We start from the raw sequence: 23873 nt of genomic DNA on the forward strand, positions 1-23873 counted from the left end.
ACCAGGTTTCCATAACAACCCAGCCATTTTTCTTCACTGCTGTTGGTCAGCTCTAAAGAGGCAGGGCGCTGTGGATGACACTGTTAAGGGAACGTAGTGCTGTGTTCAAAGGGACATCCCTGTGTCCGTCCAGGCCCTGTGCCAGACGGAGAATAGGGAGTCTGAAAGCCGGACTGTCCGGCCTAAAACTGGATCTCTGGCCACCATAGTGGCAGGCTGCTGTGGACGTCACAGTTAAGGGTACGGTTCGCTATGGAGGTCAGTGTTAAGGGGCAGATTGCTGTAGAGGCCACCATTAAGGGAGTGGGGTGTTGCCGAAATCGCTGTTAAGCAGATGGTGTACTGTGGAGGTCACTAATAAAGGGGCGGCAATTGTGGAGGTCACTGTTAAAAGGGCCAGCCCCTGTGGAGGTCACTGTTAAGTGGGCGGGATGCTGTGGAGGTCACTGTTAAGGGGGTGGGCACTGTGGAGGTCACTGTTAAAAGGGCGGGATGCTGTGGAGGTCACTGTTAAAGGGGCGGGCACTGTGGACGACGAAGACTCTGTTAAGGGGATAGGGAACAGTGGAGGTCACAGTCCGCTATGGAGGTCAGTGTTAAGAGGGAAGAGTGCTGTAAGTCACTGTAAATGGGGCGAGGTATTGTGAAGGGTACTGTTAAGGGGGCGGGTTATTGTGGAAATCACTTAACGAGACAGGGTACTGTGGAGGTCTCTAATAAAGGGGCCGCTGTGGGGGGGGCATAGCCTGGCCGGCGATGTAGGAAGAGACGCGCGCTTGAGCTCCCGGGCAGCGCTGCCTCAAATCCGACTTCATCCTGTGGCTGGGGTGACTTAACCAGCCGAGCACCAGCATGATACCAAGGGAGATCTCCCTGCTGTTTCTTGTCAACATGACTCGTTCGGGCATGAAGGATAAAGAGGCGGCGGGACCGAACCCAGCGAAGCAGCATGGCGCGACCGCTTCGCTTAAGGCGGCAGAGGTTACGGCGCGCCTGGAACAGTATGCCCATGTTCCCCCCTCTAAAGAGACCCCCATACCGGAGGACAGTTTGCCCGGAGTCCTGGCGACACAAGCGGCGACTTCGGCCGCTCATGATGCAGAGGGAGACTCCTGCTCCCAATATGGCGGATCCCACGTTGAGGAGCTAAAGGCAAGTGACGGGGGGCCCCCTACGGAGTATAATTCACTATGTAGGGTCCAAATGCAGCCCCCTGCCCCCATGCTTCCACTGCTCTCCGAACCTACCACCAAGGACATTTATACAGCCGTGCACCAATGTAGCGCAGCCCTGATGACCATCAATACATCTATTGGGTCCCACCGAGAGAATGTGTCCCTTATTACGCAGGACATCAGGAAAGTTAATGAGACAATTGCTGAAGCAGAGGGACGCGTATCCCGCCTGGAAACCAGGCCCCCCCCCTATGAAGCGTGATCTGGCTAAAGTAATCCATAATATCACCCTTCTAATAAATAAAACTGAGGACTTGGAAAATAGATCACGCCGGAACAACCTTCGCATAGTGGGAGTCCCGGAAAAATCTGAAGGATCCAATGCTGTCCATTTCTTTGAGGACTGGTTCAGGAAGATATTTGGAAAGGACTCTCTTTCCCCCCTATTTGCTATAGAGAGGGCGCACAGAGTGCCATCTCGCCCACCACCACCGGGAGGTCCTCCTAGACCAATGCTAATGAGGATTCTACATTTTCAAGATAGAGATGCCATTTTCCGCAAGGCAAGGGAACACCAGAATCTATTTATAGATGGACAAAGAGTCTCCATATTCCCTGACTTCTCAGCGGAGGTACAGAAGCGGCAAGCGCGGTTCCTGGATGTTAAAAAGAGACTACGCTCACAAAATATACAATATTCCATGCTATACCCCTCAAAGCTGCGGATAATGTTTAAAGGAAAGACACATTTTTTTGAATTCCCGGAGGAAGCCAGCCACTGGGTTGAACAAATGGAATCCTTGTCTTCTGGAAGATATGAGAACGACTGATAGAGCGGGAAATGCCATGCTTGGGACTATTCCGGAGACCTTATGGAAGACTCTGGGGACGGGCGGACAAGTATAACGTTTAATGCTTGTTCTGTGCCTGTTTTTGCACGATTGCTACCGTGCCCCGGAGTAGTAATTTGGTGCTATCCAATAACACTGACTCTAATGTTCATACCTGTCCTATTGTTAATAGTTTTGTTGGCAGGCCAAGAGTTAACTAAGTCACTATGTTACCTGCGGCCCTCTTTTATTGCTGCCCGGGTCTTTACTACTGAGACCTGGTCCGCAAATATAGATGTGTAACCGCTTCCTATGTTACAGGTTACAGGAACCTTTCTTCTGCCTCAGGTCCCGTTTGGGGACCATCAAAAGTTTGTTCCTTTATAGGAATTATTATGTTTATGGTTTATTGGGGGTTTTGATCCACAGAGAGATAATATGTTATTACACTTATGCCATACGGTGACTGCTGTTGACTCATGTTTTGGCATGGAATGTAAGAGGCCTGGGAGATCCCTCTAAACGTCAGGCAGTTTTTATGGTTGTCCAGAAGTGCCAGCCAGCCATAGTGTGCCTCACTGAGACTCGCTTGACGAAACAAACCCATAGGCTGCTTTATAAACCATGGTCCTCGCAGGCCTTTCATTCCACTTTCTCTACACACGCTAGTGGGGTTAGTGTCCTGTTTCATAGAGCCATTCCCTTTGAGTGCCATTCTAGCAAAATTGATACTGAAGGCCGATATGTCTGTCTGCACTGTTCTATTTTTGGGGTGCAATTTTATCTTAATTGCCATATATATACCACCGCCATACTCCACTGGTGTTATAAAAGAAGTAATGACATGGATAGTGCAGTGCCCCCAGGCGCCGGTTCTGATGTTGGGTGACTTTAATAAATATTTGGACCCTTCTCTGGATAAGTTCCCGCCACCTAATGATCTAACACATGCTGGGGAAACCACATTGGCAAAATTACTCAGGAAGCTGAACCTACACGGGCTGTGGAGAATTAAATTCCCTCAGGAACGACAGTACTCCTGCTTCTCTGCGTCCCATAATTCTTTGTCCAGAATAGATTTACCCATTGGATCCCTGGAGGCACTGCCATATACTTCTGTTATTGAATACTTACCGCGGTGCCTTTCGGATCATTCTCCCATACACATAGAATTGAGATTTAAAAACGACGGAGGGCGTTGTGGTCCAACACTCTGGAAGCTCAATCCTTTTTGGATACATTTGTTAAACAAGGAGGATCCCATGACAGAATATATAAGGGAATTTTTTTATTTTAACATAGGGTCAGCACCCATGGGAATAGTTTGGGACACCATGAAAGCATACGTGAGAGGTCTTTATATCAAGAAAATTAATAGACGTAAAATTAAAACTAGGGAACTCACTAAAGCTATACAGCAGGAAGTGACAAGGAGTGATCAGGTATATGTGGGCGCACCCTCCCAGCAGACTGGAAAGAAGCGCAATCCAAACTTACAGATCATCTGCTACATATAGCGGACAATAAACGGTTCTTCACTAAACAAAAGTACAATACAGAGACTGGCTTCCTGTTTCTATGAGAGAGGCGATAGTGGTGGTTATCCCAAAGCCCAATAAGGACCCAGTTAAACCTGACTCATACAGACCTATTTCTCTCCTACCTACTGATGTAAAATTGCTAGCTAAATTACTGGCCAACCGGCTTAATAAGGTGATTACTCCTTTAATACACAAGGATCAGGCTGGATTTATGCCAGATATAAGCACGGCCAATAATATCCGTTGACTGTTTTTGAATCTACAGAGACCGTTAAATGCGGGGGGATGCCGTGCAGTAATATCCTTAGATGCAGCCAAGGCTTTTGACAGCGTGGAATGGGAGTACATGTGGGAAGTCTTGGAGTCCATGGGATATGGGCGGGGTTTTATCTCCTGGGTCAAATTACTGTATAACTCCCCATTAGCAAGGATTAGAGCGAACGGGCTACTCTCCAAGCACTTTCCTTTCCCCTGTCGTCCTTGGCAGCACATGATGGGTTTTTCAGAGACCTATTCTCGCCCCAGGACCGCCCACCTAGATAACAAAACAAGATAATTGATTAATTAACAATCCTCTAGGTCCCTATAAAGCACTCCCTCTGGCAAACCTCCAATGTGTTTTTTTCATGTCCTTATTCTGAACAGGTTCCATAGCCCACCTCATCTGGAAGCCCTCATGCCTGGGGGGTGTCCCAGGCTTAGGCTCAGAGTCCAGCAAGCCATGGGGGTGCCTTGGCGCTGCTCTGTGGAATTCTCCTTTCCTGCCACCTAATGTGTTGCCGCTCTAAAAGAGTTAACCAGGTTCGGGAGCAGGGCCTGCAATATGCCGCACCAGCGCTTCATTTCACTGCAATGGCGGCACTTGCAAGCTTCAGTGTAACGCATCGTGGAACGCAGCGTCGGCTGCGTCTGACGTCATCAGCGGGCGCCCGCCCCCGGGATTCTGGCGGCGAATTCAAAGGATCTCCTGTATTTAAGGTGGTATAGTCCATGTCCTTACTGCCCTTGTGCCTTGGCAGCCGAGGTCTATTATTTTTAAGGTACCCCTGATCCAGGCTCTCTGGTCATGACTGATTACAGCCAGTTTGTTCTGGCTTTATTTTATGTGGTACCTTAAGTCTCTATACATTTTTTATATATTTAATCTGTTCCTCTTCCCAGATGTCCAGCCATTTCAGTAAAGGAGGAAAAAGATCCAGGAAGCACAGGCACAGGCTGTGCCAATCCTGCGACCAGCCTCTCCCTGATGACCACCAGGACGATTATTGTGGAAGCTGTGGATTAGAGGTGTTTTCCCATTCCCCGGAATCCTCACCCAGGCGTGTGAAGAGACATAAGAAAAAGCAGCCCTTATGTATTACTTGTATTAAACCGCTTCCTGAGGGTTATACGTCTAACATTTGCGCAGCCTGTACTCAGCCGGAGGTTGTCTCTGAAGATAATACTAAAAAGTTAATCTCATTACTCGAATCCTTTCTGTCTCAATCTAAGAGACAGAAGACGCATAAGAGGAAACGGGTTGACCCTAGCCCTTCTACGTCTCCCGAGAGGTCTTCTCACTCGGAAGGGGAGGTGTCCTCTGGTTCTAGCTCAGATCTAGAACCAGCCACAGAGGAGAACTTTTTGTTCAGGAAGGAGGATATTAACCGTCTTATCAAGGATGTGAAGCATATAATTGAATCCAAGACGGAGACGCGTGCCGACCAAGATGAGGGGAGCCTGTTTTACTTTCCTAAAAAGAAAGCGCGGGTCTTTCCCAGTCATCCGGTGCTTGAATCTATCATCCAGAAAGATTGGAAACATCCATTAAGGAAGATGTATTCAGGAAGAAGAGCTAAGGCTATGTACAGAATAGACCCTGCTGAATGTGAGAAGTGGGGGGCACCTTCCAAGGTCGATCCTGCAGTGGCCAGACTAGCGAAGAGGTCCTTTTTTCCCTCTGACGACTCTACGTTGTTAAAGGATCCCATGGATAAAAAGGCAGATAATCTCCTAAAGCGGCTTCATTCTTATATAGCTTCCCTGAAGAAGGCGTCCATGGCCACAGTGCCTGTAGCCCGTGCCCTGAGAGTGTGGTTGAGTCAACTAGGAAGGGATATTGAGGATGGCGTTGATATAGAAGATTTACTTCAGCAACTTCCTTCTTTGAAGATCGCGGCGGAGTTCCTATGTGACTTTCCCGTGGATACCCTGAAAGGCTTAGCCAAAAATATGGCTCTCTCCAACTCTATCAGGAGGTCAATCTGGTTAAAATTGTGGTCGGGTGATGTCCCCTCCAAGAACAACCTTTGTTCTCTTCCATTTGAACCAGGGCGTCTGTTCGGCTCTCAGCTAGACACTCTATTGGAAACCAATAAAGAAGATAAAGCACTGGAATTTCCCCTTTCCAGGCGCAGATTTCAACCCAGAAGCTTTCGGCCCTTTAGAAGACAGCGCTTTCAAAGATCCGATTTTCGCGGCCGTTCGGACAGGAAAGGATCTGACCGAAGGTATTTTGCCAGAACATCGGATAAGAGTAGGAAGAAACCAGAGGATAAACCCACCAAAGAGGACTTCTGACGCCAGAAGCAAAGGGGTAGGAGGTCGGCTTACTCGATTCTACGCAGCATGGCAGGGAATTTCCTCAGACAGTTGGGCCTTGAGGATCGTAAGAGAAGGTTACTCACTAGAGTTTATCCACCGTCCAAGAGACCGTTTTCTCTTAAATCAAAGAGAAGACCCTCGGGTCATAGACCTCGTAAGGGAATTCATTCAAAAGGGTGCTCTGGAACCTGTACCAAAACATCAAGAAGGAACAGGAGTGTATTCCAGAGTGTTTCCAGACCCAAGTCAGAGGGAAAGTGGTGCCTAATCATAGACCTCCGCTACGTGAATCAATTTATCACAAAAATTCATTTCAAAATGAAAAACATAAGATCTATCATGTCTCTGCTTCAAGAAGGTCACTTCTTGGCATCCATCGACCTGAGAGACGATTATCTCCATGTCCCAATAGAGAACTCGTCCAGACGCTTTCTGAGGATTGCAATTGCCATGGGAGGAAAAATAAAACACCTTCAATTCAAAGCCCTGCCCTTCGGCCTCTCATCAGCACCCAGAATTTTCACGAAATTAGCCGTAATTGCTGTTGCAAGTTTACGCCTACAAGCCTTACAGGTGTTTCCGTACCTGGACGACTGGCTTGTATTGGCACCCACCAGGGACTTACTGAATTCTCATCTCCTGAAAGTCATCAAGCTGCTTCAGTCTCTGGGTTTCTTGATCAATTGGGACAAATCCGACATCCAGCCAGCAACATCCAAAACGTTTCTAGGCTTCAGGATAGACACTTGCACCATGACCCTGTATCTCCCAACCTCCAGGATAAGCTCTGTCACATCAGCAATAAAGACCTTAATTGCGGGCCAAAGACCTACAGTCCACAGGGTGATGAAAACCCTGGGTCATATGACATCGGTAATAGATGCAGTTCCATGGGCTCAGGCCCACATACGGGAATTACAGCAGGACTTGCTTCAGGTCTGGAAGCACAACCACAATCTTTCAGCCCGTGTCAGGTTGAGATCTTCCACAATCACAGAGCTGAAATGGTGGTTAAGAGGAAGGAATTTATCCAGGGGCAGACCCTTCCAGCTAACACCTACAGTGACTGTTACAACGGATGCCTCTTCCCGGGGCTGGGGAGCCCATCTCGGAAACAGTTGGGTTCAAGGTTCTTGGTCCTGCACAGAACGACAGCTGTCCTCGAACTTCAGAGAGTTGAAGGCAATCAAGCTGGCGTTACAACACTTTCGGACAGATTTGGAGAACCAATCAGTCCTAATTCAGACGGACAATCTCCCTGCAGTTTTTTACATAAACAAGCAGGGAGGCACCCGGAGCCTTCTACTCCTTGCATTATGCAAGAAGATCTTTGCATGGGCAGAGAGGCACTTACAGAATCTAAGGGCGGTACACATCAAAGGCTCGTTGAATACTCAGGCGGATCTTCTGAGTCGGAGGAAGATCAGACAAACCGAGTGGGAGCTGAACCAGAAATACTTCCTGCAGATTACAGCCAGATGGGGTACTCCGTCTCTAGATCTGATGGCCTCCAGGGAAAACAGCAAACTTCCCAAGTTCTGTTCTCTGAACGGATTCCAGAATCCAGCAGCAGTAGACGCTTTTTCTATAACTTGGAAGGACCAGTATGTTTATATCTTTCCTCCGGTGCCCCTCATCTTAAGAGTCCTGCAGAAGATTCTATTAGAGAAACCTCAAGCGATATTGATTGCTCCTTTTTGGCCATGCAGGCCATGGTTCCCACTTCTACTCCAGTTATCCAAAGGAGTCTACTGGAAGCTTCCATCTCATCCCGACTTACTAGTTCAGAACGGCCTGTTTCAACAACATCTGAACAAACTTCATCTCACAGCTTGGAGACTGAGAGGTCCAGACTAGAAGGAAAAGGTCTATCTGTCCCTGTCATCAATACTCTACTCTCCTCCCGGAAAACTTCTACAAATATCAAGTATGGAAAGATATGGAGAAAATTTTCATCCTGGATGTCAGAGAATGAATGTTCAGATATTACAGTCCCTGTTATCCTCCAGTTCCTGCAAGATGGATTCCAGAAGGGTCTTACTCCGAACACTTTGAAAGTGCACATGACAGCCATTAATGCGATGACAGAGAGCAGATTCGGACATCATCCCTTAATTAATCGTTTCTTCAAGGCCATTAAGAAGCTTAGACCGGTGGTGAGACTATGCCTATGCCTGTTTGGGATCTGTCATTGGTCCTCAGAAGATTGGCTGAACCCCCCTTTGAGCCCTTAGTAGACGCAGAACTTAATTGGCTCTCCTGCAAAGTTCTCTTTCTTATTGCCATCACTTCGGCTAAGAGACTCGGGGAATTGCAAGCACTATCGGTTAACACGCCGTATTTAAGAATCCTGCCGAATGGAGTTCTGCTGCGCACTCTACCTTCCTTTGTGCCAAAAGTTCCTTCTTCTGCTAACGTCAACCGAGAAGCGTTTCTACCAGTCTTTTTCCCAGACCCCTCAGATGAAGAACAAGCTCGCTGGCACACCTTGGATGTCAAGAGGGCAGTTGAGATCTATCTTCGGAGAACGGAGAATTTTAGACTAGATGAAAATCAGTTTTTGCTATACTCCGGTCCTAATAAAGGTCACAAGGCATCTAAGAGTTCCCTGGCAAGATGGATCAAGTCTATCATCTTGGAGGCATACACCATAGAGGGCATCTCTCCTCCTTCTCCGATTAGAGCCCACTCAACTAGGGCCACAGCAACATCTTGGGCTGAACAAGCGCATGTCTCCCTAGAAGAGATCTGTAGAGCAGCATCATGGTCTACGCCATCTACCTTCATGAAGCACTACCGGCTGGACATAGAAAATAAGAGCTCAGCCTTTGGCACTGCGGTGTTGAGTGCAGCAGTTCAGTAATTCCCTCCCTTTAGTATCTATGCATATCCCTTCATGTGCTGCCGAGGACGACAGGGGAAAGTGAAAATTATTACCTGGAATTTTGCTTTCCATGAGTCCGAAGGCAGCACATACATACCCTCCCTAATAAATCCTTTTGTTTTGCATTTTGCCTGAATTTTTTTTTTATACACATTGGAGGTTTGCCAGAGGGAGTGCTTTATAGGGACCTATAGGATTGTTAATTAATCAATTATCTTGTTTTGTTATCTAGGTGGGCGGTCCTGGGGCGAGAATAGGACTCTGTTAACCCTTCATGTGCTGCCTTCGGACTCATGGAAAGCAAAATTCCAGGTAATAATTTTCACTTTACATAGAGGCACACGGCAGGGTTGTCCTTTGTCCCCCCTCCTATTTGCGATACCAATCGAGCCCTTGGCCTGCCTTCTACAAAATTCTCCACATTGGAAGGGATTTCCAATAGGCCCACGGAAAGAAAGAGTCTCGTTATACGCAGATGATCTATTATTATATGTGGGAGATCTGCAGAAGTACATTGATCCAATAATGAAGGAGATTGTCGATTTTGGGGCATTTTCTGGGCTTAAAATAAACTGGGACAAGTCCACAATTCTCCCCTTAGATCCCACCCCAACACAATTAGATCTCGCCCTTATACCCCTGCAACTGACCACCCACTTCAAATATTTAGGCGTAATGATATCACCAGTACCAGCCAAATACATAAAAATGAATTTAGAGCCACTAATCACTAAGGAATAATGGGAAGAAATAATGCAAGTCACCCGTACATACTAAATGGTAAAACACTCGGTAACACTGACATCGAAAAGGATCTAGGAATTTTAATAAACAGCAAACTAAGCTGCAAAAAACAGTGTCAGGCAGCTGCTGCCAAGGCCAATAAGATAATGGGTTGCATCAAAAGGGGCATAGATGCCCGTGATGAGAACATATTCCTACTACTTTACAAATCATTAGTCAGACCACACATGGAGTACTGTGTACAGTTCTGGGCTCCAGTGAACAAGACAGACATAGCAGAGCTGGAGAGGGTCCAGAGGAGGGCAACTAAAGTAATAACTGGAATGGGGCAACTACAGTACCCTGAAAGATTATCAAAATTAGGGTTATTCACGTTAGAAAAAAGACAACTGAGGGGAGATCTAATTACTATGTATAAATATATCAGGGGTCAGTACAGAGATCTATCCCATCATCTATTTATCCCCAGGACTGTGACTGTGACGAGGGGACATCCTCTGCGTTTGGAGGAAAGAAGGTTTGTACACAAACATAGAAAAGGATTCTTTACGGTTTTTTTTGCCTTCCTCTGGATCAACTTGCAGGATGACAGGCCGAACTGGATGGACAAATGTCTTTTTTCGGCCTTATGTACTATGTTACTAAAACTAATGTTTGGTGTAAACTGCCCCTTTCGGTAATTGGCCGCTGTAATCTAATTAAAATGATATTCATGCCGCAATTATTATATATATTACATAACTCCCCGGTATGGGTCCCACAGAGAATATTTTACAAAATTCAGGGGATTTTTAGATCACTGATTTGGAAAAAAAAGCAACCGAAAGTTCGTATAGAGACTCTCCAAAAATGTAAGGAAGAAGGTGGTTTGTCCCTCCCGAACCCGTGGTCCTACTTTATGGCTGCACAATTGCAACATGTTAGGGGTTGGATTAGAACACGTGAATTAGACTCCTCGGCTGAGATAGTTGCTCATAGTATGAAGCAGAAAGCACCTATTGCTTCGATTGAAGTGAGCGGGCAGCACCCTCTAGGCAGGAAACTTCCCACAATTTCCCTTATAACCAAAGTTTGGTCAAAATTCAAGGAACTGGCAAACTTAACAAGTCTTAGCGATAATACGCCATTATGGAGGAATCCCCAATTACCAGAGTTATTCAGACTAGAAGGCTTTTCCCCATTGGAGGAAAGGGGCATATTATTGCTGGGTCAAATTCAATCTCAAGGACTGATCAAATCTTTTACTCAGCTTCAGGAACAATTTGGCCTACCCAAGACGGCATTTTTTCGATTTCTCCAATTGAGGCATGCTTGTCGTACACAATTTCCGAAGGGGACCGTGGTTGCCAACCCCCCTCCTGTGGTGAAACAGCTACTGGAGGGTAGGTCCACAAAAGGTCTGATATCACGACTATATAAATTTATACTTGACGCCAATGCCCCCTCAACTCCCTTGGTGGTAAAAGTAAAATGGGAAGAGGACGTAGGAACAATATCTCAAGAACAATGGACTGACGTTCTGGCTTTAACAACTAGTCTTACACTGAATGAATCCCAGAGGCTGTCCCAGCTATATCTAATACACAGAGTGTATAGAACCCCAAAATGTCTATTCAAAATTGGCGCTCGACTGGACTCCTCATGCCCTCGCTGTGGAGAAACAGAAGCAACATTGCTTCATATGGTTTGGAACTGCCAAAAACTGAAGAAATTCTGGGAAGATATGCGTGAAATCATACCCGTTACGACCCAGATACGATTGCCTAATGATCCAAGGGTCTGTGTATTGGGTATTCTAGAATCTTCAGAAATAGACGATAAACTGTCACTGTGCATTCAAAGAATATTACATAAACAACCAACACTTATTTCCCTTAAACTTATTATATTAGCGATGCAGTATCACCATTAGCGTAACCAATCATAGATACATAGATCAGATTGAATAACAAATCATAACTCCATCACAGTTACTTTTAAATAATCATCAATTTTATTGGTACACAGAGTTATAACCATTGCTGGCCTCACAGACTTTAAGAACATTTAAAATTAACCATCAGACTTCGGGTGTATGGCAGTTACCATTCATATAAATAAAGTGCTAGTGCAATCATATACATAGAAAGGTATAATCAGTGCATATTCAAAGTGTTATCCTGTCCACAAAGTATGGTCACAGAGCCAGATTACCGACCCTGGTTCCTACGGACACTATCAAACACAATACTTTGCTAAGTTAACATACAATCAGCAAAAAGCTATGCATACTGACCCAGGTATCTGTCACACCGTTAGACTGTGCCCCGACGTGCGTTTCGCCGTCAGCTTTTTCAAGGGGGTTCCAGGCGAGGGTTTTACTTGCTAAATACTGGATAAGACATAATCCGCCAAACAAACAGGAGTATATAAATAGGCTGAATACAGTTTTACGCCTTGAAAGAGGAGTATACTGTACATCAAGAGAAAATGTCCCAACAAATTCCTGTCGATATGGAGGGGCTGGGTGGAGAATGGGAGTTTGGTTTCTGCGGCTCTATCAAGAGATTGCATACGAGCAGGGCCAGTGCAAGGATTTTTGCACACACAAGCGAAGCTACATTTCGGTGGGGGTGATGTAAAAAGGAGGGCGTGATGTGACATGGAGGGGGGAGAAATGTGACATAGGGCGGTGATGTGACATGGAGGGGGAGAAATGTGACATAGGGGGGATGTGACATGGAGGGGGAGAAATTGTCACATCACCCCCTTTGTGTCACATTTCTCCCCCCCCATGTCACATTTCAACCCCCTCCATGTCACATTTCTCCCCCTCCATGGCACATTTATCCCCCCCATGTCACATCACCCCCTTTGTGTCACATTTCTCCCCCCCATGTCACATTTCAACCCCCTCCATGGCACATTTATCCCCCCCATGTCACATCACCCCCCAACATGGCACATTTCCCCCCTCTATTAATATTGTGTAAAAAATTATGCTCCTCACCTGGGCTTGTTCCCGTCTGCAGCAGCTCCCCTTCTCCTCTGTGTCCTGGTATCTTCTCTCTGTGCTCCCGACAAGACTTTGAGGACCTTTCCCACTCAGCCAATCAGTGGCTGCAGCTGTGTCATGTGTCAGAACAGTGATTGGCTCAGCGGGAAATCACTGCCCTGACACATGACACAGCTGCGGCCACTGATTGGCAGAGTGGGAAAGGTCCTCAAACAACTTGTCCGGATTCGGGAGCCCAGAGAGAAGATATGTGGACCACCACACAGAGGAGAACAGCCGCAGGAGGCCGGCTGCATGCAAGTGATTAATGGGAAAAAAAAAAAGTTTCATTTTTCCGCCCCCTCTTCTCAGCGCCCTAAGGCGGCTGCTTGGTCTGCCTTATTATAGCACAGGGCCTGCATACGAGGGCAGTTTTCCCTATTAAATCAGTTATCATAGCACATGCTGTTGAGTAGGGGACGTCGCTAGATCACTTTAATCTCAGCTCTCATTGAAATGGCCTTCCTGAGACATAATTAATAAAGAAATAAGGGTACTGCAACTGTCTCTCTGTTGGATCAAGTAAAGGGGGGAGGGGTTGGTTAAATGTTAAAAGTTTTACAATAATCTAACATTAATTATGCAATGTCCTGTATCCTTATAACATCTGTCTTTCTATTCTGTACTATGATGCCTTCATGTTATTATGGCTCTATATGCTGGAAAGACTCTAAAGGACTGACAAGATATTTGTTGATGTATACAAAAAATTTATTTCGTTAAGACCTTTATTGAAAATCAATAAAAACGATTTTGATAAAAAAAATAAAATAAGGGGGCAGGCCGCTTTGGAGGTTACTGTTAATGGAGGAGGGTACTGTGAAGGCATGTATTAAAGGGGCAACGGGGTACTAGGAGGTCACTGGCAAGGGAGCGAGGTACTGTGGCAGTCACTGTTAAAGGGGCAGTTGCTGTGGAGGTCTCTGTTAAGGGGGCCGGGAATGGTGGCGGTCAGTTAAGTGGACTATAACTTATGGTCAGTGTTAAGGAGCAGGTGTTGTAGAGGTCACAGTTAAGGCGGCGGGCCGCTGTGGAGATCACTGTCAAGGGGGTGGCGTGCTGTGAAACTCACTGTTAAAGGAGCAGGCTGCTGTGAGGGTCCCATTTCAAGGAGACGGAGCACTGTGGGGGACGTCAGTGTTGAGGGGTGGGGGGGCTGTGGAGGACACTGTTAAGGGGCAAGGTACTGTAGATGTTACTGTATGCCAGGACATACAAACATCATCCCAAGCTTATGTACAAAAAATAACCCCTATACAGATAGGGCGATATCAAGTAAATAGTAAGGATAACATACCCATCAGAATATAGTATCCTCCGGAGAACCGCACACCCCAACGGCCACCCGCAGAATGCCATTTCATGTTCTGCCATACGCAGGACCTATGCTGAATTTCTACAGCTGACCCATACTCTGGCACCTACAGACAGCTAAGTAGACTTTGTTTAGCAACTGATCATCACTTTAAACTTACCTAAAAACCGGAATTAGACTTACCGGTAATTCAGTTTCCATGAATCCACCATGACGGCACACATGAGAGATTGACCCCTGACCTCTGTAGGGGCAGGAACAGAGAAAGGTTAAATTGATCCCTCCCATCACCATACACCAGTGAGTTCCAGATTCAAAAAAAAAAAAACATATATATATATTTTTTTTTGGGGTATTTCCTCATACCAGTATATATATATATATATATATATATATATATATATATATATATACAGTACAGACCAAAAGTTTGGACACACCTTCTCATTCAAAGAGTTTTCTTTATTTTCATGACTATGAAAATTGTAGATTCACACTGAAGGCATCAAAACTATGAATTAACACATGTGGAATCTTTACATAACAAACAAGTGTGAAACAACTGAAAATATGTCATATTCTAGGTTCTTCAAAGTAGCCACCTTTTGCTTTGATTACTGCTTTGCACACTCTTGGCATTCTCTTGATGAGCTTCAAAAGGTAGTCCCCTGAAATGGTTTTCACTTCACAGGTGTGCCCTGTAAGTGGGATTTCTTGCCTTATAAATGGGGTTGGGACCATCAGTGGCGTTGAGGAGAAGTCAGGTGGATACCCAGCTGATAGTCCTACTGAATAGACTGTTAGAATTTGTATTATGGCAAGAAAAAAGCAGCTAAGTAAAGAAAAACGAGTGGCCATCATTACTTTAAGAAATGAAGGTCAGACAGCCGAAAAATTGGGAAAACTTTGAAAGTAAGGTCTATTTGACCATGAAGGAGAGTGATGGGGTGCTGCGCCAGATGACCTGGCCTCCACAGTCACCGGACCTGAACCCAAACGAGATGGTTTGGGGTGAGCTGGACTGCACAGTGAAGGCAAAAGGGCCAACAAGTGCTAAGCATCTCTGGGAACTCCTTCAAGACTGTTGGAAGACCATTTCAGGGGACTACCTCTTGAAGCTCATCAAGAGAATGCCAAGAGTGTGCAAAGCAGTAATCAAAGCAAAAGGTGGCTACTTTGAAGAACCTAGAATATGACATATTTTCAGTTGTTTCACACTTGTTTTGTATATAATTCCACATGTGTTAATTCATAGTTTTGATGCCTTCATAGTCATGAAAATAAAGAAAACTCTTTAAATGAGAAGGTGTGTCCAAACTTTTGGTCTGTACTGTATATATAATGTTTTTTGGGTGGGATATTGTGCCGTCATGGTGGATTCATGGAAACTGAATTTCCGGTAAGTCTAATTCCGGTAAGTCTAATTCCGGTTACCCATTTCACCACCATGACGGCACACATGAGAGACCTATGAACGTTAAGGGGGGGCTATGACCTGCAAAACCTTCCTCCCGAAAGAAAGACCTGAGGATCTGGATAAATCCAATCTGTAATGTCTTACTAAAGTATTCGTACTAGACCATGTGGCTGCTCTGCATATTTGTTCCAGAGAGCCCCCTGCTCTTTCTGCATATTATTAGGAAATTGCCCTGGTAGAATGGGCTTTAAATCCTATGGGGCAACTAATACCCTGAATATTGTAACAATCAGAAATCGTCAGTCTGATCCATCTAGCAATGATTGCCTTTGATACTGCTTTGCCTTCATTCTTCCCACGGAATTTGATAAGTAAATTGTCCACCTGGCGTAAGTCCTTGGTGTCTTGTAAGTATTTGAGGACCGTTCTTCTGACATCCAGGCAGTGGAATTGCTCCTCCCCAGGATTTTTGGGGTTTGAGCAGAAGGAAGGTAATATTATCTCTTGGTTTCTGTGAAAATCGGTTACTACCTTGGGTAAGAACCCTGGATCTAGTTTGAGGGTTATCCTGTCTTCCTGTATAGTGAGGTATGGTTCCCGAATTGAAAGGGCCTGGATTTCGCTTAATCTCCTGGCTGATGATATGGCTATCAGGAAGGCAGTTTTCTGTGAAAGGTTCCTTAAGGAGATGTCTTCAAAAGGTTCAAATGGAGCCCCTGTCAGACCTTTAAGAACCGTATTCAAGTCCCAAGAAGGCATCCGGGGTCTGATTGAAGGTCTTAGTCTAGATGCGGATCTAATAAATCTCCTGATCCACCTATGATTGGCCAGTTAACTGTCAAAGAAAGCACTTAAGGCTGAGATCTGAACTTTCAGGGTAGAAGGTCTGAGGCCTAGTTCTAGACCCCTTTGAAGAAAATTTTGGATCTTCTGGATATTGGGCTCTGAATAGTTAGGTGTATCTTCTCCACACCAGGTACAGAACTTCTTCCATATTTTGAGGTAAATGGCACCAGTAACTTTTTTTCTACTTGCCTTGAGAGTAGATATTACCTTTTCAGAAAGACCCTTGCATCTTAGGATGTCGGATTCAGGATCCATGCTGTTAGTTTGAAGAGTTCTGGATGTGGATGTGAGATCGGGCCTTGGACCCAGGTATCTTCCCTGAGTGGAAGAGTTAAGGGTTCCTGTGGAGATAGCTTCATTAGTATGGAGAACCAACTCCTCTTGGGCCCGAATGGAGTTATTAATATTAGTTTTGCCGACTCCTGCATGGCTTTCTGTAGAACCCTGGGTATTAGCTGGAATGGGGGAAAGGCATAAGTGAGATTCCAGTTCCAGACCTGGGAAAACGCAACTATTGCCCAAGGATTGTCCCTTGGATTCAGGGAGCAAAACAATGGGACTTTTGTGTTTAGTTTGGAAGCGAATAGGTCTATTGATGGAAGACCCCACTTCTTTACCACCAGGTTGAATATTTCTTTGTTTAACCCCTTAAGGACTCAGCCCTATTTCACCTTAAGGACTTGGCCATTTTTTGCAAATCTGACCAGTGTCACTTTAAGTGCTGATAACTTTAAAACGCTTTGACTTATCCAGGCCATTCTGAGATAGTTTTTTCGTCACATATTGTACTTCATGACACTGGTAAAATGAAGTAAAAAAAAAAATCATTTTTATTTATAAAAAAAATACCAAATTTACCAAAAATTAGCAAAAAATTGCAAATTTCCAAGTTTCAATTTCTCTACTTCTATAATACATAGTAATACCTCCAAAAATAGTTATTACTTAACATTCCCCATATGTCTACGTCATGTTTGGATCATTTTGGGAATGATATTTTATTTTTTGGGGATGTTACAAGGCTTAGAAGTTTAGAAGCAAATCTTGAAATTTTTCTGAAATTTTCAAAAACCCAATTTTTAGGGACCAGTTCAGGTCTGAAGTCACTTTTTGCGAGGCTTACATAATAGAAACAACCCAAAAATGACCCCATTCTATAAAATACACCCCTCAAGGTATTCAAAACTGATTTTACAAACTTTGTTAACCCTCTAGGTGTTTCACAAGAATTAATGGAAAATAGAGATACAATTTCAAAATTTCACTTTTTTGGCAGATTTTCCATTTTAATAAATTTTCCAGTTACAAAACAAGGGTTAACAGCCAAACCAAACTCAATATTTATGGCCCTGATTCTGTAGTTTACAGAAACACCCCATATGTGGTCGTAAACCGCTGTACGGGCACACGGCAGGGCGCAGAAGGAAAGGAATGCCATACGGTTTTTGGAAGGCAGGTTTTGCTGGACTGTTTTTTTTGACACCCATGTCCCATTTGAAGCCCCCTGATGCACCCCTAGAGTAGAAACTCCATAAAAGTGACCCCATCTAAGAAACAACACCCCTCAAGGTATTCAAAACAGATTTTACAAACGTCGTTAACCCTTTAGGTGTTCCACAAGAATTAATGGAAAATAGAGATACAATTTCAAAATTTCACTTTTTTGGCAGATTTTCCATTTTAATAATTTCTCCCCGGTTACAAAGCAAGGGTTAACAGCCAAACCAAACTCAATATTTATGGCCCTGATTCTGTAGTTTACAGAAACACCCCATTTGTGGTCGTAAACCGCTGTACGGGCACACGGCAGGGCGCAGAAGGAAAGGAATGCCATACGGTTTTTGGAAGGCAGGTTTTGCTACAGTTTTTTTTGACACCCATGTCCCATTTGAAGCCCCCTGATGCACCCCTAGAGTAGAAACTCCAAAAAAGTGGCCCCATTTTAGAAACTACGGGATAGGGTGGCAGTATTGTTTGTACTAGTTTAGGGTACATATGATTTTTGGTTGCTCTATATTACACTTTTTGTGAGGCAAGATAACAAGAAATAGCTGTTTTGGCACTGTTTTTATTTTTTGTTATTTACAACATTCATCTGAGGGGTTAGGTCATGTGATATTTTTATAGAGCCGGTAGATACCGACGCGGCAATACCTAATATGTATACTTTTTTTTTTATTTATGTAAGTTTTACACAATGATTTCATTTTTGAAGCAAAAAAAATCATGTTTTAGTGTTTCCATAGTCTGAGAGCCATAATTTTTTCAGTTTTTGGGCGATTACCTTGGGTAGGGTATGATTTTTGCGGGATGAGATGACGGTTTTATTGGCACTATTTTGGGGTGCGTGTGACTTTTTGATTGCTTGCTATTACACTTTTTGTGATGTAAGGTGACAAAAAATGGTTTATTTAGCACAGTTTTTATTTAAAAAAATTTATAGAGCCGGTCGATACGGACGCGGCGATACCTAATATGTATCCTTTTTTTTATTTATGTAAGTTTTACACAATAATATAATTTTTGAAACAAAAAAAAATCATGTTTTAGTGTCTCCATATTCTGAGCCATAGTTTTTTTTATTTTTTGGGCGATTGTCTCAGGTAGGGGCTCATTTTTTGCAAGATGAGGTGACGGTTAGATTGGTACTATTTTGGTGGGCAAACGCCTTTTTGATCACTTGCTGTTGTACTTTTTGTGATGTAAGGTGACTAAAAAATGGTTTATTTAGCACAGTTTTTTTTTTTTTTTTACGGTTTTCATCTGAGGGGTTAGGTCATGTGATATGTTTATAGAGCCGGTCGATACGGACGCGGCGATACCTAATATGTATACTTTTTTTTCCCCCCTATTTTTTACCAATTTTTTTCAACTTTATTTGGGGAAAATGACGTTTTTGTTTATTTTTACTTGAAACTTAAATTTTTTGGGGGGGGAAAACTTTATTTTTTCACTTTATTTTTTGTCCCACTGTGGGACTTGAACTTTGGGGGGTATATTCCTTTACAATGCATTCCAATACTTTTGTATTGGAATGCATTGGCTGTATGAGTAATACTGTGTGTATTACTCATACAGCTTCCTGCCTGTGAGATCCAGGGGGCTGGATCTCACAGGCTCGTCACCGGAAGGCCTTTCATGCCATCGGGTCCCCCCTACAGCCGCATGGGGACCCGATGGCACCGCCGACACTCGCCGCAACCGCAGGTAAAAGCCGCAAACCGCAGGTCTGAATTGACCTGTGGTTTGCGGCGATCGCCGATGACTCCCCCGGGCGTTGTGACAGGATGCTTGCTGAATGATTTCAGCGGACATCCTGTTCGGATTATCCCCCGCGGAGCCGCAATCGCGATTTAAACTTAGGACGTACCGGTACGCCCTGAGTCCTTAAGGACTCGGGAAATAGGGCGTACCGGTACACCCTAAGTCCTTAAGGGGTTAAGGACCATTCTCCTTGATCTATGGTGGTCCTGCTCAGAAAATCTGCTATTAAGTTTTGTTCTCTTTTTAGGTGAATGGCCGAGATGGATTTTACTTTTCCCTCTGCCCAGGAGAATATTTTTGCGGATAGATTCTGACGTTTTACTGATCTTGTACCCCCTTGATGTTTCAGGTAGGATACTGTTGTCACATTGTCTGAGAAGATCTTTATGTGGTTGTTTTCTATTTTTGTCGAGGCCGCTTTTAAGGTCTCCCAAACTGCTCTGAGCTCCCGATAATTCGAGGATCGCATTGCTATCTCCATAGACCAGGATCCCTGATAGAGGTCTGTGTTGACCTTTGCTCCCCATTCTGTGCCGCTTGCGTCGGTCTGGATATTTATTGCTGGGGTTTTCTGCCATTCTACGCCCTTCCTTAGCTTTTTTTAAACTTTTTACGTGCCCTGGGATCCAAATTCTCCTACGGATACTCTATCCTGTATCCGTCCTTTAAAGCCCAGGGATTTCAGGTTACGGATTTCCACTGCGGGTAGAAGAATTTTAGTTTTCCCCCTATCCTGGCGTCATTGTTTGTCGCTGGATTTGGTTTGGGGGTTAAGAAGATATCCTCTCCCCCGTCCCCCTTTGGCATAGCTCCAGCGGCCCGTTTTTCCCTTTCCACGAAAGGACTTTCCCTGATTAAACTGTGGACAAAAGGGCAATTTTCTTTTTGTCGGCTTCTCTTCAGGGAAACCTTTTTTCTTGTTGGTAGCTTTTTCTAGGATCGTGTCCAGGACAGGGCCAAATACGTACTCCCCAGAAAAAGGTATTGAGATTTCCTCAGGAGGCTATCTGCTTTCCTTTCCATGGTATCTTTTAATTGGGAAGAATCTTCGAAAGGTAGAGCGTTTTTTTTTATTAACCTTTGCAACCTGGATGTCGATTCTAGGTATTTCGTCAAACACCTTAGATTCATTGGGATCGAATAGTAACCCGTTTTTAAAATCCCTGGAAATTCCCAATTTGTTCTCAGGGGATGCCCACTCGTCCATAATCATTTCCTTTATATTTTCATTTATGGGGAATACCCTGAACCGTTTGGATTTTAAACCCCCAAACATCTCCTCCTGGACTCTGTGAGGTTTTTGGACATCCTCTACACCTATAGTGTCTCTGTCCGCTTTTAGAAGGTCATTCATCTCTGCTATGGAAAAGAAGAATTTTTTTGATTCATCCGTTATTTCACCTTCTGATAAGGGATGCTCGTCTTCATCTTTTTTAGATGAGGAAGCCTCGTCCTCCAACCCGTCAGAGTCTGGGGAGGATATATCTATCAATTCTTGACGTCTTGGCGGAGGCGCTGCCAGAGCTTCTTCGCGAAAGGATGCCAATGAAGATCGAACTTCCTCCTGGATCATAGACTTGAATTCCTGCATGATAGACGGCTGTTCACCACTCACGATTTTTGTAATACACTCCTTACAGAGCTTTTTAGTATAATTATCAGGAAGTTTAGTACAGCATTGGATGCATCTCAGTCTTCCTGGGTTTCTTCAAGGTTTGCTTAGAGACCAGCTGTATTAATGCAGGATTCAATGTATAGTACATCAATAGAAGGTGTTGTATACACTGAAAAAGTGGGGAGCCAGCCCCAGGGGGAGGCATGCTATAGTAATTAAATAAACCCCCCCTATAATGCCACCATGGACCCCAAGTGGGTCTGCTGCCACAACACAGGACTGAACCCTCACGGTTTGCGTTGGAGCATCCTGCTCTTTGGGCTGCTTTAGCTCCTGGTCCGACATTATAAGGCTGTGTCGGAACGGAGTCGGGTATTCGCAAGGAGTCTCCTAAGCTGGTCCTTTTTGAATTCCCCGCCCGAGATTCAGTCACTTCCAGGTATGTGTCTTAACCCGGAAGTGACGTCAGATGCCCGCACACATGGGACGTTCCGGCCAGCTGATCTCAGTAGGAGATAGGCCCGTGGCAGCCGCAGGGCAGGCTCCTGATCAACAGGTAGCGAGACCCTGCCCGTCTCCCTGTCATCTTTGGCATGCGCCTCCGGAGATCAGGGGACGTACCCGGAATGAGGTGCCTGCAAGGGAAGCGACGAGCTTCCGATGTAGCTCCCAGGTATTTTTGTAAAATAAAAAATAAGGGGTAGACAGAATATTTTTCACCTCCCTGACTGGCAGAGGACTTTCTCCGTCCTGGCCACTGTAGGGGCAGGAACACACTGGTGTATGGTGGTGGGAGGGGTCAATTTAACCCTTCTCTGTTCCTGCCCCTACAGAGGTCAGGGGTCAATCTCATGTGTGCAGTCATGGTGGTGAAATGGAAATATGTTGTTTGATCTTGGTTTTGGAGCTATAACATCACGTGGCATATTGGTCCCCTGATGATTTGGTGTAGGCCAAGGAAACGCGGCGGGACATGTGTTACAGCTGTTTGTTTTCCTTCTTCCCCTTTCCTGAGCTATCTTGACGAACCTGGCCAGTCACCATCGCCTCTGGAGAGGGAGAGATACGGACACTTTGAGAGTGGGGATTTAGGCGTTAGACTTAGGGAGATATAGGCTCATAGACCCAACACCTTTGTCTCCCCAATATTACTATCCTATAGACCCCTGTGCTTTATTCTTTTTGGCACGCCTTAGATTTTTGGTATGCCAATTACCATCTGCACTTTCTTGCGCGATTGCAGATAATTTTGTGAATCATTTGATATACATTTCTTGGGCTCATACTTTTTAGTAACTTTATAATAAATTAAGTTTTAATTTCGGTCACCTCTCATGTGAATTGTCTATGTTATATAGGGGTAATTTTTTGCACATAAGCTTGGGATGATATGTCCTGGCATTTGCTTTTAATTACTGGTATTCAGTATTTCCTTTGGTGCACATATTTTTGTGGACAGCTTCATCTCTAATATCAACAGTTACTCTGATGCAGGCAATTATATGTACATTGTACCAATGTATTATCCTACCATCCCTCAGGTTAACTGCACCTTTATTTTTTGTGGTTTTCTCATCTTTTTAATTATGTCATGTTACATATATTTATTTAAAATAAATGTACTATTTCTTGAGCTGAGGAGACTGTTCTTTGTAGGTAGTAGTTTTTAATATACGGTGCACAGAGTTTGTCGCTGCCATAGTCCAAAATACATTTGCTCTCCAGGATAGTAAGGGAACAGGGAGATCTAGATAGGAAGCGGAGCCAGAAGTAGCCAATCTTCTATTTATATTAATATTTCTTACAACACGGCCCTAGGGTTAGGGGGAACTAGGGTAATCTCTACAAACTTAATCTCACCCCCCCACCCCCACATTTACTCTTAACATGCTCCCAGTGTCCCTTTTATTAGTGATGTTACCTACATGTTCCCAGATTCTCTTCCAAAACTCATGTTTAGTTTTGCCCACCACATAAATAAAATGGGCAAGAACACTTCAAAAGTTAAACTCCAGTGGATCTGCAAGTGCTGAGATCTGATAAGAAAAATTTGACCATCACTGTGCTATTGGCCATTTTAGCCTGTGTAATATTCTCGCAGGCAACATACAAGCCACATCTAAAGGTCTCTTTAGATATTTTGTTAAGCCACGTGCCCACCTTTGGCATTGGGTTGAAGTGGCTCTGGACCAAACCGTCTGAGATTTCTCTACTGCCTATACGTGACTTGGGGTTCACTGCTTAGTACTAGGCTTGAGCGAATCGATCTTTGGATCATAAATCCAAAGTTTATTCATTAAAAAAACTTCATAAATCATCTCCATAAAGCTTGTCAGCAGGAGGCATGAAATGCTGTAAAACGTCCTGGTAAACTGCTGCACTTATTTTGGATATAACACAGTGGATCAACACAAACAGATTACATGGCTCTCCAAACAATCACGGTCTGTGGAAACTTCACACCGGACCTGAAGCAACTTTGATTGCGTGCCTCTCCACTCTTCCACCAGACTCTAGGACCTTGATTTCCAAATGAAATGCAAAAATTTACTTCCATCTGAAAACAGGACTTTGGACCACTGTCTAGTCTTTTAATTTTTTTACTTAGCCCAGGTAACGCTTCTG

The 23873-nt window shown here is 44.4% G+C and overlaps 1 protein-coding gene across 2 annotated transcripts in view; it reads right to left on the bottom strand.

The window, feature by feature from the left end:
* Positions 1–21264: 21264 nt before the first annotated feature.
* The window catches only part of LOC120977073 (heterogeneous nuclear ribonucleoprotein H-like), a 68050-nt gene continuing 65441 nt past the window's right edge, over positions 21265–23873 (bottom strand). For both annotated transcript variants that reach the window (XM_040404859.1, XM_040404843.1), the window contains exon 12: positions 21265–21360. The gene's annotated coding sequence lies outside the window, so the exon portion shown is untranslated. The remainder of the gene's footprint in view (positions 21361–23873) is intronic.

Source organism: Bufo bufo, chromosome 1, assembly GCF_905171765.1.
Source record: "Bufo bufo chromosome 1, aBufBuf1.1, whole genome shotgun sequence".
Lineage (NCBI taxonomy): Eukaryota > Metazoa > Chordata > Amphibia > Anura > Bufonidae > Bufo > Bufo bufo.